A 17,438-nucleotide genomic window follows, 5' to 3' on the forward strand; every position below is an offset into this window, starting at 1 on the left:
GGAAGCTGCCGCTCGCCGATTCTCCCGGAGGCGAAGCAGCGGCTTCTTTGCGCACAACATTGTGGCGAGCGCAGGGAGCTCCTGAGAGCGGTTTGTGCCGAACGAAGCCCGGGACCGGCACTTAGCTTCGGAGAGCTGCGTATCTGCGTCTTCTGCGTGTCTTGCCGCTCAACACTCAGCAAAAATCTTTTCCACAATATCTTGCAAAGAGAAACTCGGCCAGTAAAGAAAACATCCAAAATCTCGTTCTAAAGCTTGCACAGAGGTCTGCAAAGCGTTTTGCAAGAATGAAAGGTAGTTGTCCAAAACTCGTTCTTTTCGAATATAATAACAATGGAAAAGGCAGGAGAGTGGTAAAGGACTGTTTTCTCTACGTCTGAATGCTGCCCACACTGTGCCTGCGTGGTGCGGCTTGCATCTTCGCCATTGGGAAGCTGCCGCTCGCCGATTCTTCCGGATGGCGAAGAAGCGGCTTCTTTGAGCACAACATTGTGGCGAGCGCAGGGAGCTCCTGAGAGCGGTTTGTGCCGAACGAAGCCCGGGACCGGCACTTAGCTTCGGAGAGCTGCGTATCTGCGCCTTCTGCGTGTCTTGCCGCTCAACACTCAGCAAAATCTTTTCCACCATATCTTGCAAAGAGAAACTCTGCCAGTAAAGAAAACATCCAAAATCTTGTTCTAAAGCTTGCACGGAGGTCTGCAAAGAGTTTTGCAAGAATGAAAGGTAGTTGTCCAAAACTCATTCTTTTCGAATATAATAACAATGGAAAAGGCAGGAGAGTGGTAAAGTACTGTTTTCTCTAAGTCTGAATGCTGCCCACACCGCGCCTGCATGGTGCGGCTTGCATCTTCGCCTTTGGGAAGCTGCCGCTCGCCGATTCTCCCGGAGGCGAAGAAGCGACTTCTTTGCTCACAGAGCATTGGGCCGGTCGCGGTGAGCACCTAAGAGCGGCTTCTGCCGAACGAAGCCCGGTACCGGCACTTAGCTTCGGAGAGCTCCGTATCTGCGTCTTCTGCGTGTCTTGCCGCTCAACACTTAGCAAAATCTTTTCCACCATATCTTGCAAAGAGAAACTCTGCCAGTAAAGAAAACATCCAAAATCTTGTTCTAAAGCTTGCACGGAGGTCTGCAAAGAGTTTTGCAAGAATGAAAGGTAGTTGTCCAAAACTCGTTCTTTTCCAATATAATAACAATGGAAAAGGCAGGAGAGTGGTAAAGTACTGGTTTCTCTAAGTCTGAAGGCTGCCCACACTGTGCCTGCATGGTGCGGCTTGCATCTTCGCCTTTGGGAAGCTGCCGCTCGCCGATTCTCCTGGAGGCAAAGAAGCGGCTTCTTTGCACACAGAGCATTGGGCCGGTCGCGGTGAGCAACTAAGAGCGGCTTCTGCCGAAAGAAGCCGTGGACCGGCACTTAGCTTCGGAGAGCTGCGTATCTGCGTCTTCTGCGTGTCTTGCCGCTCAGCACTCAGCAAAATCTTTTCCACCATATCTTGCAAAGAGAAACTCTGCCAGTAAGGAAAACATCCAAAATCTTGTTCTAAAGCTTGCACGGAGGTCTGCAAAGAGTTTTGCAAGAATGAAAGGTAGTTGTCCAAAACTCGTTCTTTTCGAATAAAAATAACAATGGAAAAGGCATGAGAGTGGTAAAGTACTGGTTTCTCTAAGTCTGAATGCTGCCCTCACGGTGCCTGCATGGTGCGGCTTGCATCTTCGCCTTTGGGAAGCTGCCGCTCGCCGATTCTCCCGGAGGCGAAGAAGCGGCTTCTTTGCGCACAACATTGTGGCGAGCGCAGGGAGCTCCTGAGAGCGGTTTGTGCCGAACGAAGCCCGGGACCGGCACTTAGCTTCGGAGAGCTGCGTATCTGCGTCTTCTGCGTGTCTTGCCGCTCAACACTCAGCAAAATCTTTTCCACCATATCTTGCAAAGAGAAACTCTGCCAGTAAAGAAAACATCCAAAATCTTGTTCTAAAGCTTGCACGGAGGTCTGCAAAGAGTATTGCAAGAATGAAGGTAGCTGTCCAAAACTCGTTCTTTTCGAATATAATAACAATGGAAAAGGCAGGAGAGTGGTAAAGTACTGGTTTCTCTAAGTCTGAATGCTGCCCACACTGTGCCTGCGTGGTGCGGCTTGCATCTTCGCCTTTGGGAAGCTGCCGCTCGCCGATTCTCCCGGAGGCGAAGAAGCGGCTTCTTTGCGCTCAACATTGTGGCGAGCGCAGGGAGCTCCTGAGAGCGTTTTGTGCCGAACGAAGCCCCGGACCGGCACTTAGCTTCGGAGAGCTGTGTATCTGCGCCTTCTGCGTGTCTTGCCGCTCAACACTCAGCAAAATCTTTTCCACCATATCTTGCAAAGAGAAACTCTGCCAGTAAAGAAAACATCCAAAATCTTGTTCTAAAGCTTGCACGGAGGTCTGCAAAGAGTTTTGCAAGAATGAAAGCTAGTTGTCCAAAACTCGTTCTTTTCCAATATAATAACAATGGAAAAGGCAGGAGAGTGGTAAAGTACTGGTTTCTCTAAGTCTGAATGCTGCCCACACTGTGCCTGCGTGGTGCGGCTTGCATCTTCGCCTTTGGGAAGCTGCCGCTCGCCGATTCTCCTGGAGGCGAAGAAGCGGATTCTTTGTGCATAACAATGTGCCGAGCGCAGGGAGCTCCTGAGAGCAGTTTGTGCCGAACGAAGCCCGGGACCGGCACTTAGCTTCGGAGAGCTGCGTATCTGCGTCTTCTGCGTGTCTTGCCGCTCAACACTCAGCAAAAAGCTTTTCCACCATATCTTGCAAAGAGAAACTCTGCCAGTAAAGAAAACATCCAAAATCTTGTTCTAAAGCTTGCACGGAGGTCTGCAAAGAGTTTTGCAAGAATGAAAGCTAGTTGTCCAAAACTCGTTCTTTTCCAATATAATAACAATGGAAAAGGCAGGAGAGTGGTAAAGTACTGGTTTCTCTAAGTCTGAATGCTGGCCACACTGTGCCTGCATGGTGCGGCTTGCACCTTCGCCTTTGGGAAGCTGCCGCTCGCCGATTCTCCCGGAGGCGAAGAAGCGGCTTCTTTGCGCACAACATTGTGGCGAGCGCAGGGAGCTCCTGAGAGCGGTTTGTGCCGAACGAAGCCCGGGACCGGCACTTAGCTTCGGAGAGCTGCGTATCTGCGTCTTCTGCGTGTCTTGCCGCTCAACACTCAGCAAAAAGCTTTTCCACCATATCTTGCAAAGAGAAACTCTGCCAGTAAAGAAAACATCCAAAATCTCGTTCTAAAGCTTGCACAGAGGTCTGCAAAGAGTTTTGCAAGAATGAAAGGTAGTTGTCCAAAACTCGTTCTTTTCGAGTATAATAACAATGGAAAAGGCAGGAGAGTGGTAAAGTACTGGTTTCTCTAAGTCTGAATGCTGCCCACATTGTGCCTGCGTGGTGCGGCTTGCATCTTCGCCATTGGGAAGCTGCCGCTCGCCGATTCTTCCGGATGGCGAAGAAGCGGCTTCTTTGAGCACAACATTGTGGCGAGCGCAGGGAGCTCCTGAGAGCGGTTTGTGCCGAACGAAGCCCGGGACCGGCACTTAGCTTCGGAGAGCTGCGTATCTGCGCCTTCTGCGTGTCTTGCCGCTCAACACTCAGCAAAATCTTTTCCACCATATCTTGCAAAGAGAAACTCTGCCAGTAAAGAAAACATCCAAAATCTTGTTCTAAAGCTTGCACGGAGGTCTGCAAAGAGTTTTGCAAGAATGAAAGGTAGTTGTCCAAAACTCGTTCTTTTCCAATATAATAACAATGGAAAAGGCAGGAGAGTGGTAAAGTACTGGTTTCTCTAAGTCTGAAGGCTGCCCACACTGTGCCTGCATGGTGCGGCTTGCATCTTCGCCTTTGGGAAGCTGCCGCTCGCCGATTCTCCCGGAGGCAAAGAAGCGGCTTCTTTGCACACAGAGCATTGGGCCGGTCGCGGTGAGCAACTAAGAGCGGCTTCTGCCGAAAGAAGCCGTGGACCGGCACTTAGCTTCGGAGAGCTGAGTATCTGCGTCTTCTGCGTGTCTTGCCGCTCAGCACTCAGCAAAATCTTTTCCACCATATCTTGCAAAGAGAAACTCTGCCAGTAAGGAAAACATCCAAAATATTGTTCTAATGCTGTCACGGAGGTCTGCAAAGAGTTTTGCAAGAATGAAAGGTAGTTGTCCAAAACTCGTTCTTTTCCAATATAATAACAATGGAAAAGGCAGGAGAGTGGTAAAGTACTGTTTTCTCTAAGTCTGAATGCAGCCCACACTGTGCCTGCATGGTGCGGCTTGCATCTTCGCCTTTGGGAAGCTGCCGCTCGCCGATTCTCCCGGAGGCGAAGAAGCTGCTTCTTCGCACACAGAGCATTTGGCTGGTTGCGGTGAGCACCTAAGAGCGGCTTCTGCCAAAAGAAGCCGTGGACCGGCACTCTAGCTTCGGAGAGCTGAGTATCAGCGTCTTCTGCGTGTCTTGCCGCTCAACACTCAGCAAAATCTTTTCCACCATATCTTGCAAAGAGAAACTCTGCCAGTAAGGAAAACATCCAAAATCTTGTTCTAAAGCTTGCACGGAGGTCTGCAAAGAGTTTTGCAAGAATGAAAGGTAGTTGTCCAAAACTCGTTCTTTTCGAATAAAAATAACAATGGAAAAGGCATGAGAGTGGTAAAGTACTGGTTTCTCTAAGTCTGAATGCTGCCCTCACGGTGCCTGCATGGTGCGGCTTGCATCTTCGCCTTTGGGAAGCTGCCGCTCGCCGATTCTCCCGGAGGCGAAGAAGCGGCTTCTTTGCGCACAACATTGTGGCGAGCGCAGGGAGCTCCTGAGAGCGGTTTGTGCCGAACGAAGCCCGGGACCGGCACTTAGCTTCGGAGAGCTCCGTATCTGCGTCTTCTGCGTGTCTTGCCGCTCAACACTCAGCAAAATCTTTTCCACCATATCTTGCAAAGAGAAACTCTGCCAGTAAAGAAAACATCCAAAATCTTGTTCTAAAGCTTGCACGGAGGTCTGCAAAGAGTATTGCAAGAATGAAGGTAGCTGTCCAAAACTCGTTCTTTTCGAATATAATAACAATGGAAAAGGCAGGAGAGTGGTAAAGTACTGGTTTCTCTAAGTCTGAATGCTGCCCACACTGTGCCTGCGTGGTGCGGCTTGCATCTTCGCCTTTGGGAAGCTGCCGCTCGCCGATTCTCCCGGAGGCGAAGAAGCGGCTTCTTTGCGCTCAACATTGTGGCGAGCGCAGGGAGCTCCTGAGAGCGTTTTGTGCCGAACGAAGCCCCGGACCGGCACTTAGCTTCGGAGAGCTGCGTATCTGCGCCTTCTGCGTGTCTTGCCGCTCAACACTCAGCAAAATCTTTTCCACCATATCTTGCAAAGAGAAACTCTGCCAGTAAAGAAAACATCCAAAATCTTGTTCTAAAGCTTGCACGGAGGTCTGCAAAGAGTTTTGCAAGAATGAAAGCTAGTTGTCCAAAACTCGTTCTTTTCCAATATAATAACAATGGAAAAGGCAGGAGAGGGGTAAAGTACTGGTTTCTCTAAGTCTGAATGCTGCCCACACTGTGCCTGCGTGGTGCGGCTTGCATCTTCGCCTTTGGGAAGCTGCCGCTCGCCGATTCTCCTGGAGGCGAAGAAGCGGATTCTTTGTGCATAACAATGTGCCGAGCGCAGGGAGCTCCTGAGAGCAGTTTGTGCCGAACGAAGCCCGGGACCGGCACTTAGCTTCGGAGAGCTGCGTATCTGCGTCTTCTGCGTGTCTTGCCGCTCAACACTCAGCAAAAAGCTTTTCCACCATATCTTGCAAAGAGAAACTCTGCCAGTAAAGAAAACATCCAAAATCTTGTTCTAAAGCTTGCACGGAGGTCTGCAAAGAGTTTTGCAAGAATGAAAGCTAGTTGTCCAAAACTCGTTCTTTTCCAATATAATAACAATGGAAAAGGCAGGAGAGTGGTAAAGTACTGGTTTCTCTAAGTCTGAATGCTGGCCACACTGTGCCTGCATGGTGCGGCTTGCACCTTCGCCTTTGGGAAGCTGCCGCTCGCCGATTCTCCCGGAGGCGAAGAAGCGGCTTCTTTGCGCACAACATTGTGGCGAGCGCAGGGAGCTCCTGAGAGCGGTTTGTGCCGAACGAAGCCCGGGACCGGCACTTAGCTTCGGAGAGCTGCGTATCTGCGTCTTCTGCGTGTCTTGCCGCTCAACACTCAGCAAAAAGCTTTTCCACCATATCTTGCAAAGAGAAACTCTGCCAGTAAAGAAAACATCCAAAATCTCGTTCTAAAGCTTGCACAGAGGTCTGCAAAGCGTTTTGCAAGAATGAAAGGTAGTTGTCCAAAACTCGTTCTTTTCGAATATAATAACAATGGAAAAGGCAGGAGAGTGGTAAAGTACTGGTTTCTCTAAGTCTGAATGCTGCCCACACTGTGCCTGCGTGGTGCGGCTTGCATCTTCGCCATTGGGAAGCTGCCGCTCGCCGATTCTTCCGGATGGCGAAGAAGCGGCTTCTTTGAGCACAACATTGTGGCGAGCGCAGGGAGCTCCTGAGAGCGGTTTGTGCCGAACGAAGCCCGGGACCGGCACTTAGCTTCGGAGAGCTGCGTATCTGCGCCTTCTGCGTGTCTTGCCGCTCAACACTCAGCAAAATCTTTTCCACCATATCTTGCAAAGAGAAACTCTGCCAGTAAAGAAAACATCCAAAATCTTGTTCTAAAGCTTGCACGGAGGTCTGCAAAGAGTTTTGCAAGAATGAAAGGTAGTTGTCCAAAACTCGTTCTTTTCCAATATAATAACAATGGAAAAGGCAGGAGAGTGGTAAAGTACTGGTTTCTCTAAGTCTGAAGGCTGCCCACACTGTGCCTGCATGGTGCGGCTTGCATCTTCGCCTTTGGGAAGCTGCCGCTCGCCGATTCTCCCGGAGGCGAAGAAGCGGCTTCTTTGCGCACAACATTGTGGCGAGCGCAGGGAGCTCCTGAGAGCGGTTTGTGCCGAACGAAGCCCGGGACCGGCACTTAGCTTCGGAGAGCTGCGTATCTGCGTCTTCTGCGTGTCTTGCCGCTCAACACTCAGCAAAATCTTTTCCACCATATCTTGCAAAGAGAAACTCTGCCAGTAAAGAAAACATCCAAAATCTTGTTCTAAAGCTTGCACGGAGGTCTGCAAAGAGTATTGCAAGAATGAAGGTAGCTGTCCAAAACTCGTTCTTTTCGAATATAATAACAATGGAAAAGGCAGGAGAGTGGTAAAGTACTGGTTTCTCTAAGTCTGAATGCTGCCCACACTGTGCCTGCGTGGTGCGGCTTGCATCTTCGCCTTTGGGAAGCTGCCGCTCGCCGATTCTCCCGGAGGCGAAGAAGCGGCTTCTTTGCGCACAACATTGTGGTGAGCGCAGGGAGCTCCTGAGAGCGGTTTGTGCCGAACGAAGCCCGGGACCGGCACTTAGCTTCGGAGAGCTGCGTATCTGCGTCTTCTGCGTCTTGCCGCTCAACACTCAGCAAAAAGCTTTTCCACCATATCTTGCAAAGAGAAACTCGGCCAGTAAAGAAAACATCCAAAATCTCGTTCTAAAGCTTGCACAGAGGTCTGGAAAGCGTTTTGCAAGAATGAAAGGTAGTTGTCCAAAACTCGTTCTTTTCGAATATAATAACAATGGAAAAGGCAGGAGAGTGGTAAAGTACTGTTTTCTCTAAGTCTGAATGCTGCCCACACTGTGCCTGCGTGGTGCGGCTTGCATCTTCGCCATTGGGAAGCTGCCGCTCGCCGATTCTCCCGGAGGCGAAGAAGCGGCTTCTTTGAGCACAACATTGTGGCGAGCGCAGGGAGCTCCTGAGAGCGGTTTGTGCCGAACGAAGCCCGGGACCGGCACTTAGCTTCGGAGAGCTGCGTATCTGCGCCTTCTGCGTGTCTTGCCGCTCAACACTCAGCAAAATCTTTTCCACCATATCTTGCAAAGAGAAACTCGGCCAGTAAAGAAAACATCCAAAATCTTGTTCTAAAGCTTGCACGGAGGTCTGCAAAGAGTTTTGCAAGAATGAAAGCTAGTTGTCCAAAACTCGTTCTTTTCGAATATAATAACAATGGAAAAGGCAGGAGAGTGGTAAAGTACTGTTTTCTCTAAGTCTGAATGCTGCCCACACCGTGCCTGCATGGGGCGGCTTGCATCTTCTCCTTTGGGAAGCTGCCGCTCGCCGATTCTCCCGGAGGCGAAGAAGCGACTTCTTTGCTCACAGAGCATTGGGCCGGTCGCGGTGAGCACCTAAGAGCGGCTTCCGCCGAACGAAGCCCGGTACCGGCACTTAGCTTCGGAGAGCTGCGTATCTGCGTCTTCTGCGTGTCTTGCCGCTCAACACTTAGCAAAATCTTTTCCACCATATCTTGCAAAGAGAAACTCTGCCAGTAAAGAAAACATCCAAAATCTTGTTCTAAAGCTTGCACGGAGGTCTGCAAAGAGTTTTGCAAGAATGAAAGGTAGTTGTCCAAAACTCGTTCTTTTCCAATATAATAACAATGGAAAAGGCAGGAGAGTGGTAAAGTACTGGTTTCTCTAAGTCTGAATGCTGCCCATACTGTGCCTGCATGGTGCGGCTTGCATCTTCGCCTTTGGGAAGCTGCCGCTCGCCGATTCTCCCGGAGGCAAAGAAGCGGCTTCTTTGCACACAGAGCATTGGGCCGGTCGCGGTGAGCAACTAAGAGCGGCTTCTGCCGAAAGAAGCCGTGGACCGGCACTTAGCTTCGGAGAGCTGCGTATCTGCGTCTTCTGCGTGTCTTGCCGCTCAGCACTCAGCAAAATCTTTTTCACCATATCTTGCAAAGAGAAACTCTGCCAGTAAGGAAAACATCCAAAATCTTGTTCTAAAGCTGTCACGGAGGTCTGCAAAGAGTTTTGAAAGAATGAAAGGTAGTTGTCCAAAACTCGTTCTTTTCCAATATAGTAACAATGGAAAAGGCAGGAGAGTGGTAAAGTACTGGTTTCTCTAAGTCTGAAGGCTGCCCACACTGTGCCTGCATGGTGCTGCTTGCATCTTCGCCTTTGGGTAGCTGCCGCTCGCCGATTCTCCCGGAGGCAAAGAAGCGGCTTCTTTGCACACAGAGCATTGGGCCGGTCGCGGTGAGCAACTAAGAGCGGCTTCTGCCGAAAGAAGCCGTGGACCGGCACTTAGCTTCGGAGAGCTGCGTATCTGCGTCTTCTGCGTGTCTTGCCGCTCAGCACTCAGCAAAATCTTTTCCACCATATCTTGCAAAGAGAAACTCTGCCAGTAAGGAAAACATCCAACATCTTGTTCTAAAGCTTGCACGGAGGTCTGCAAAGAGTTTTGCAAGAATGAAAGCTAGTTGTCCAAAACTCGTTCTTTTCGAATATAATAACAATGGAAAAGGAAGGAGAGTGGTAATGTATTGGTTTCTCTAAATCTGAATGCTGCCCACACCGCACCTGCATGGTGCGGCTTGCATCTTCGCCTTTGGGAAGCTGCCGCTCGCCGATTCTCCCGGAGGCGAAGAAGCGACTTCTTTGCTCACAGAGCATTGGGCCGGTCGCGGTGAGCACGTAAGAGCAGCTTCCGCCGAACGAAGCCCGGGACCGGCACTTAGCTTCGGAGAGCTGCGTATCTGCGTCTTCTGCGTGTCTTTGCCGCTCAACACTTAGCAAAATCTTTTCCACCATATCTTGCAAAGAGATACTCTGCCAGTAAAGAAAACATCCAAAATCTTGTTCTAAAGCTTGCACGGAGGTCTGCAAAGAGTTTTGCAAGAATGAAAGGTAGTTGTCCAAAACTCGTTCTTTTCGAATAAAAATAACAATGGAAAAGGCATGAGAGTGGTAAAGTACTGGTTTCTCTAAGTCTGAATGCTGCCCTCACGGTGCCTGCGTGGTGCGGCTTGCATCTTCGCCTTTGGGAAGCTGCCGCTCGCCGATTCTCCCGGAGGCGAAGAAGCGGCTTCTTTTCGCACACAGAGCATTGGGCCGGTTGCGGTGAGCACCTAAGAGCGGTTTGTGCAGAAAGAAGCCGTGGACCGGCACTTAGCTTCGGAGAGCTGCGTATCTGCGTCTTCTGCGTGTCTTGCCGCTCAACACTCAGCAAAAAGCTTTTCCAGCATATCTTGCAAAGAGAAACTCGGCCAGTAAAGAAAACATCCAAAATCTTGTTCTAAAGCTTGCACAGAGGTCTGCAAAGTGTTTTGCAAGAATGAAATGTAGTTGTCCAGAACTCGTTCTTTTCGAATATAATAACAATGGAAAAGGCAGGAGAGTGGTAAAGTACTGTTTTCTCGAAGTCTGAATGCTGCCCACACCGTGCCTGCGTGGTGCGGCTTGCATCTTCGCCATTGGGAAGCTGCCGCTCGCCGATTCTCCCGTAGGCGAAGAAGCGGCTTCTTTGAGCACAACATTGTGGCGAGCGCAGGGAGCTCCTGAGAGCGGTTTGTGCCGAACGAAGCCCGGGACCGGCACTTAGCTTCGGAGAGCTGCGTATCTGCGCCTTCTGCGTGTCTTGCCGCTCAACACTCAGCAAAATCATTTCCACCATATCTTGCAAAGAGAAACTCTGCCAGTAAAGAAAACATCCAAAATCTTGTTCTAAAGCTTGCACGGAGGTCTGCAAAGAGTTTTGCAAGAATGAAAGGTAGTTGTCCAGAATTCGTTCTTTTTGAATATAATAACAATGGAAAAGGCAGGAGAGTGGTAAAGTACTGTTTTCTCTAAGTCTGAATGCTGCCCACACCGCGCCTGCATGGTGCGGCTTGCATCTTCGCCTTTGGGAAGCTGCCGCTCGCCGATTCTCCCGGAGGCGAAGAAGCGACTTCTTTGCTCACAGAGCATTGGGCCGGTCGCGGTGAGCACCTAAGACCGGCTTCCGCCGAACGAAGCCCGGGACCGGCACTTAGCTTCGGAGAGCTGCGTATCTGCGTCTTCTGCGTGTCTTGCCGCTCAACACTTAGCAAAATCTTTTCCACCATATCTTGCAAAGAGAAACTCTGCCAGTAAAGAAAACATCCAAAATCTTGTTCTAAAGCTTGCACGGAGGTCTGCAAAGAGTTTTGCAAGAATGAAAGGTAGTTGTCCAAAACTCGTTCTTTTCCAATATAATAACAATGGAAAAGGCAGGAGAGTGGTAAAGTACTGGTTTCTCTAAGTCTGAAGGCTGCCCACACTGTGCCTGCATGGTGCGGCTTGCATCTTCGCCTTTGGGAAGCTGCCGCTCGCCGATTCTCCCGGAGGCGAAGAAGCGGCTTCTTTGCACACAGAGCATTGGGCCGGTCGCGGTGAGCAACTATGAGCGGCTTCTGCCGAAAGAAGCCGTGGACCGGCACTTAGCTTCGGAGATCTGCGTATCTGCGTCTTCTGCGTGTCTTGCCGCTCAACACTCAGCAAAAAGCTTTTCCACCATATCTTGCAAAGAGAAACTCTGCCAGTAAAGAAAACATCCAAAATCTTGTTCTAAAGCTTGCACGGAGGTCTGCAAAGAGTTTTGCAAGAATGAAAGGTAGTTGTCCAAAACTCGTTCTTTTCCAATATAATAACAATGGAAAAGGCAGGAGAGTGGTAAAGTACTGGTTTCTCTAAGTCTGAATGCTGCCCACACTGTGCCTGCGTGGTGCGGCTTGCACCTTCGCCTTTGGGAAGCTGCCGCTCGCCGATTCTCCTGGAGGCGAAGAAGCGGATTCTTTGTGCATAACAATGTGCCGAGCGCAGGGAGCTCCTGAGAGCAGTTTGTGCCGAACGAAGCCCGGGACCGGCACTTAGCTTCGGAGAGCTGGGTATCTGCGTCTTCTGCGTGTCTTGCCGCTCAACACTCAGCAAAAAGCTTTTCCACCATATCTTGCAAAGAGAAACTCTCCCAGTAAAGAAAACATCCAAAATCTTGTTCTAAAGCTTGCACGGAGGTCTGCAAAGAGTTTTGCAAGAATGAAAGCTAGTTGTCCAAAACTCGTTCTTTTCGAATATAATAACAATGGAAAAGGCAGGAGAGTGGTAAAGTACTGGTTTCTCTAAGTCTGAATGCTGCCCACACTGTGCCTGCGTGGTGCGGCTTGCATCTTCGCCATTGGGAAGCTGCCGCTCGCCGATTCTTCCGGATGGCGAAGAAGCGGCTTCTTTGAGCACAACATTGTGGCGAGCGCAGGGAGCTCCTGAGAGCGGTTTGTGCCGAACGAAGCCCGGGACCGGCACTTAGCTTCGGAGAGCTGCGTATCTGCGCCTTCTGCGTGTCTTGCCGCTAAACACTCAGCAAAATCTTTTCCACCATATCTTGCAAAGAGAAACTCTGCCAGTAAAGAAAACATCCAAAATCTTGTTCTAAAGCTTGCACGGAGGTCTGCAAAGAGTTTTGCAAGAATGAAAGGTAGTTGTCCAAAACTCGTTCTTTTCGAATATAATAACAATGGAAAACGCAGGAGAGTGGTAAAGTACTGTTTTCTCTAAGTCTGAATGCTGCCCACACCGCGCCTGCATGGTGCGGCTTGCATCTTCGCCTTTGGGAAGCTGCCGCTCGCTGATTCTCCCGGAGGCGAAGAAGCGACTTCTTTGCTCACAGAGCATTGGGCCGGTCGCGGTGAGCACCTTAGAGCGGCTTCTGCCGAACGAAGCCCGGGACCGGCACTTAGCTTCGGAGAGCTCCGTATCTGCGTCTTCTGCGTGTCTTGCCGCTCAACACTTAGCAAAATCTTTTCCACCATATCTTGCAAAGAGAAACTCTGCCAGTAAAGAAAACATCCAAAATCTTGTTCTAAAGCTTGCACGGAGGTCTGCAAAGAGTTTTGCAAGAATGAAAGGTAGTTGTCCAAAACTCGTTCTTTTCCAATATAATAACAATGGAAAAGGCAGGAGAGTGGTAAAGTACTGGTTTCTCTAAGTCTGAAGGCTGCCCACACTGTGCCTGCATGGTGCGGCTTGCATCTTTGCCTTTGGGAAGCTGCCGCTCGCCGATTCTCCCGGAGGGAAAGAAGCGGCTTCTTTGCACACAGAGCATTGGGCCGGTCGCGGTGAGCAACTAAGAGCGGCTTCTGCCGAAAGAAGCCGTGGACCGGCACTTAGCTTCGGAGAGCTGCGTATCTGCGTCTTCTGCGTGTCTTGCCGCTCAAAACTCAGCAAAATCTTTTCCACCATATCTTGCAAAGAGAAACTCTGCCAGTAAGGAAAACATCCAAAATCTTGTTCTAAAGCTTGCACGGAGGTCTGCAAAGAGTTTTGCAAGAATGAAAGGTAGTTGTCCAAAACTCGTTCTTTTCCAATATAATAACAATGGAAAAGGCAGGAGAGTGGTAAGGTACTGGTTTCTCTAAGTCTGAAGGCTGCCCACACTGTGCCTGCATGGTGCTGCTTGCATCTTCGCCTTTGGGTAGCTGCCGCTCGCCGATTCTCCCGGAGGCAAAGAAGCGGCTTCTTTGCACACAGAGCATTGGGCCGGTCGCAGTGAGCAACTAAGAGCGGCTTCTGCCGAAAGAAGCCGTGGACCGGCACTTAGCTTCGGAGAGCTGCGTATCTGCGTCTTCTGCGTGTCTTGCCGCTCAGCACTCAGCAAAATCTTTTCCACCATATCTTGCAAAGAGAAACTCTGCCAGTAAGGAAAACATCCAAAATCTTGTTCTAAAGCTTGCACGGAGGTCTGCAAAGAGTTTTGCAAGAATGAAAGGTAGTTGTCCAAAACTCGTTCTTTTCGAATAAAAATAACAATGGAAAAGGCATGAGAGTGGTAAAGTACTGGTTTCTCTAAGTCTGAATGCTGCCCTGACGGTGCCTGCATGGTGCGGCTTGCATCTTCGCCTTTGGGAAGCTGCCGCTCGCCGATTCTCCCGGAGGCGAAGAAGCGGCTTCTTTGCGCACAACATTGTGGCGAGCGCAGGGAGCTCCTGAGAGCGGTTTGTGCCGAACGAAGCCCGGGACCGGCACTTAGCTTCGGAGAGCTGCGTATCTGCGTCTTCTGCGTGTCTTGCCGCTCAACACTCAGCAAAATCTTTTCCACCATATCTTGCAAAGAGAAACTCTGCCAGTAAAGAAAACATCCAAAATCTTGTTCTAAAGCTTGCACGGAGGTCTGCAAAGAGTTTTGCAAGAATGAAAGCTAGTTGTCCAAAACTCGTTCTTTTCCAATATAATAACAATGGAAAAGGCAGGAGAGTGGTAAAGTACTGGTTTCTCTAAGTCTGAATGCTGCCCACACTGTGCCTGCACGGTGCGGCTTGCATCTTCGCCTTTGGGAAGCTGCCGCTCGCCGATTCTCCCGGAGGCGAAGAAGCGGCTTCTTTGCGCACAACATTGTGGTGAGCGCAGGGAGCTCCTGAGAGCGGTTTGTGCCGAACGAAGCCCGGGACCGGCACTTAGCTTCGGAGAGCTGCGTATCTGCGTCTTCTGCGTGTCTTGCCGCTCAACACTCAGCAAAAGCTTTTCCACCATATCTTGCAAAGAGAAACTCGGCCAGTAAAGAAAACATCCAAAATCTCGTTCTAAAGCTTGCACAGAGGTCTGGAAAGCGTTTTGCAAGAATGAAAGGTAGTTGTCCAAAACTCGTTCTTTTCGAATATAATAACAATGGAAAAGGCAGGAGAGTGGTAAAGTACTGTTTTCTCTAAGTCTGAATGCTGCCCACACTGTGCCTGCGTGGTGCGGCTTGCATCTTCGCCATTGGGAAGCTGCCGCTCGCCGATTCTCCCGGAGGCGAAGAAGCGGCTTCTTTGAGCACAACATTGTGGCGAGCGCAGGGAGCTCCTGAGAGCGGTTTGTGCCGAACGAAGCCCGGGACCGGCACTTAGCTTCAGAGAGCTGCGTATCTGCGCCTTCTGCGTGTCTTGCCGCTCAACACTCAGCAAAATCTTTTCCACCATATCTTGCAAAGAGAAACTCTGCCAGTAAAGAAAACATCCAAAATCTTGTTCTAAAGCTTGCACGGAGGTCTGCAAAGAGTTTTGCAAGAATGAAAGCTAGTTGTCCAAAACTCGTTCTTTTCGAATATAATAACAATGGAAAAGGCAGGAGAGTGGTAAAGTACTGTTTTCTCTAAGTCTGAATGCTGCCCACACCGCGCCTGCATGGGGCGGCTTGCATCTTCGCCTTTGGGAAGCTGCCGCTCGCCGATTCTCCCGGAGGCGAAGAAGCGACTTCTTTGCTCACAGAGCATTGGGCCGGTCGCGGTGAGCACCTAAGAGCGGCTTCCGCCGAACGAAGCCCGGTACCGGCACTTAGCTTCGGAGAGCTGCGTATCTGCGTCTTCTGCGTGTCTTGCCGCTCAACACTCAGCAAAATCTTTTCCACCATATCTTGCAAAGAGAAACTCTGCCAGTAAGGAAAACATCCAAAATCTTGTTCTAAAGCTGTCACGGAGGTCTGCAAAGAGTTTTGCAAGAATGAAAGGTAGTTGTCCAAAACTCGTTCTTTTCCAATATAGTAACAATGGAAAAGGCAGGAGAGTGGTAAAGTACTGGTTTCTCTAAGTCTGAAGGCTGCCCACACTGTGCCTGCATGGTGCTGCTTGCATCTTCGCCTTTGGGTAGCTGCCGCTCGCCGATTCTCCCGGAGGCAAAGAAGCGGCTTCTTTGCACACAGAGCATTGGGCCGGTCGCGGTGAGCAACTAAGAGCGGCTTCTGCCGAAAGAAGCCGTGGACCGGCACTTAGCTTCGGAGAGCTGCGTATCTGCGTCTTCTGCGTGTCTTGCCGCTCAGCACTCAGCAAAATCTTTTCCACCATATCTTGCAAAGAGAAACTCTGCCAGTAAGGAAAACATCCAACATCTTGTTCTAAAGCTTGCACGGAGGTCTGCAAAGAGTTTTGCAAGAATGAAAGCTAGTTGTCCAAAACTCGTTCTTTTCGAATATAATAACAATGGAAAAGGCAGGAGAGTGGTAATGTATTGGTTTCTCTAAATCTGAATGCTGCCCACACCGCACCTGCATGGTGCGGCTTGCATCTTCGCCTTTGGGAAGCTGCCGCTCGCCGATTCTCCCGGAGGCGAAGAAGCGACTTCTTTGCTCACAGAGCATTGGGCCGGTCGCGGTGAGCACGTAAGAGCAGCTTCCGCCGAACGAAGCCCGGGACCGGCACTTAGCTTCGGAGAGCTGCGTATCTGCGTCTTCTGCGTGTCTTTGCCGCTCAACACTTAGCAAAATCTTTTCCACCATATCTTGCGAAGAGATACTCTGCCAGTAAAGAAAACATCCAAAATCTAGTTCTAAAGCTTGCACGGAGGTCTGCCAAGAGTTTTGCAAGAATGAAAGGTAGTTGTCCAAAACTCGTTCTTTTCGAATAAAAATAACAATGGAAAAGGCATGAGAGTGGTAAAGTACTGGTTTCTCTAAGTCTGAATGCTGCCCTCACGGTGCCTGCGTGGTGCGGCTTGCATCTTCGCCTTTGGGAAGCTGCCGCTCGCCGATTCTCCCGGAGGCGAAGAAGCGGCTTCTTTTCGCACACAGAGCATTGGGCCGGTTGCAGTGAGCACCTAAGAGCGGTTTGTGCAGAAAGAAGCCGTGGACCGGCACTTAGCTTCGGAGAGCTGCGTATCTGCGTCTTCTGCGTGTCTTGCCGCTCAACACTCAGCAAAAAGCTTTTCCACCATATCTTGCAAAGAGAAACTCGGCCAGTAAAGAAAACATCCAAAATCTTGTTCTAAAGCTTGCACAGAGGTCTGCAAAGTGTTTTGCAAGAATGAAATGTAGTTGTCCAGAACTCGTTCTTTTCGAATATAATAACAATGGAAAAGGCAGGAGAGTGGTAAAGTACTGTTTTCTCGAAGTCTGAATGCTGCCCACACCGTGCCTGCGTGGTGCGGCTTGCATCTTCGCCATTGGGAAGCTGCCGCTCGCCGATTCTCCCGTAGGCGAAGAAGCGGCTTCTTTGAGCACAACATTGTGGCGAGCGCAGGGAGCTCCTGAGAGCGGTTTGTGCCGAACGAAGCCCGGGACCGGCACTTAGCTTCGGAGAGCTGCGTATCTGCGCCTTCTGCGTGTCTTGCCGCTCAACACTCAGCAAAAAGCTTTTCCACCATATCTTGCAAAGAGAAACTCTGCCAGTAAAGAAAACATCCAAAATCTTGTTCTAAAGCTTGCACGGAGGTCTGCAAAGAGTTTTGCAAGAATGAAAGGTAGTTGTCCAGAACTCGTTCTTTTTGAATATAATAACAATGGAAAAGGCAGGAGGGTGGTAAAGTACTGTTTTCTCTAAGTCTGAATGCTGCCCACACCGCGCCTGCATGGTGCGGCTTGCATCTTCGCCTTTGGGAAGCTGCCGCTCGCCGATTCTCCCGGAGGCGAAGAAGCGACTTCTTTGCTCACAGAGCATTGGGCCGGTCGCGGTGAGCACCTAAGAGCGGCTTCCGCCGAACGAAGCCCGGGACCGGCACTTAGCTTCGGAGAGCTGCGTATCTGCGTCTTCTGCGTGTCTTGCCGCTCAACACTTAGCAAAATCTTTTCCACCATATCTTGCAAAGAGAAACTCTGCCAGTAAAGAAAACATCCAAAATCTTGTTCTAAAGCTTGC

The sequence above is a fragment of the Molothrus aeneus genome, chromosome W (genome assembly GCF_037042795.1).
Source record: "Molothrus aeneus isolate 106 chromosome W, BPBGC_Maene_1.0, whole genome shotgun sequence".
Lineage (NCBI taxonomy): Eukaryota > Metazoa > Chordata > Aves > Passeriformes > Icteridae > Molothrus > Molothrus aeneus.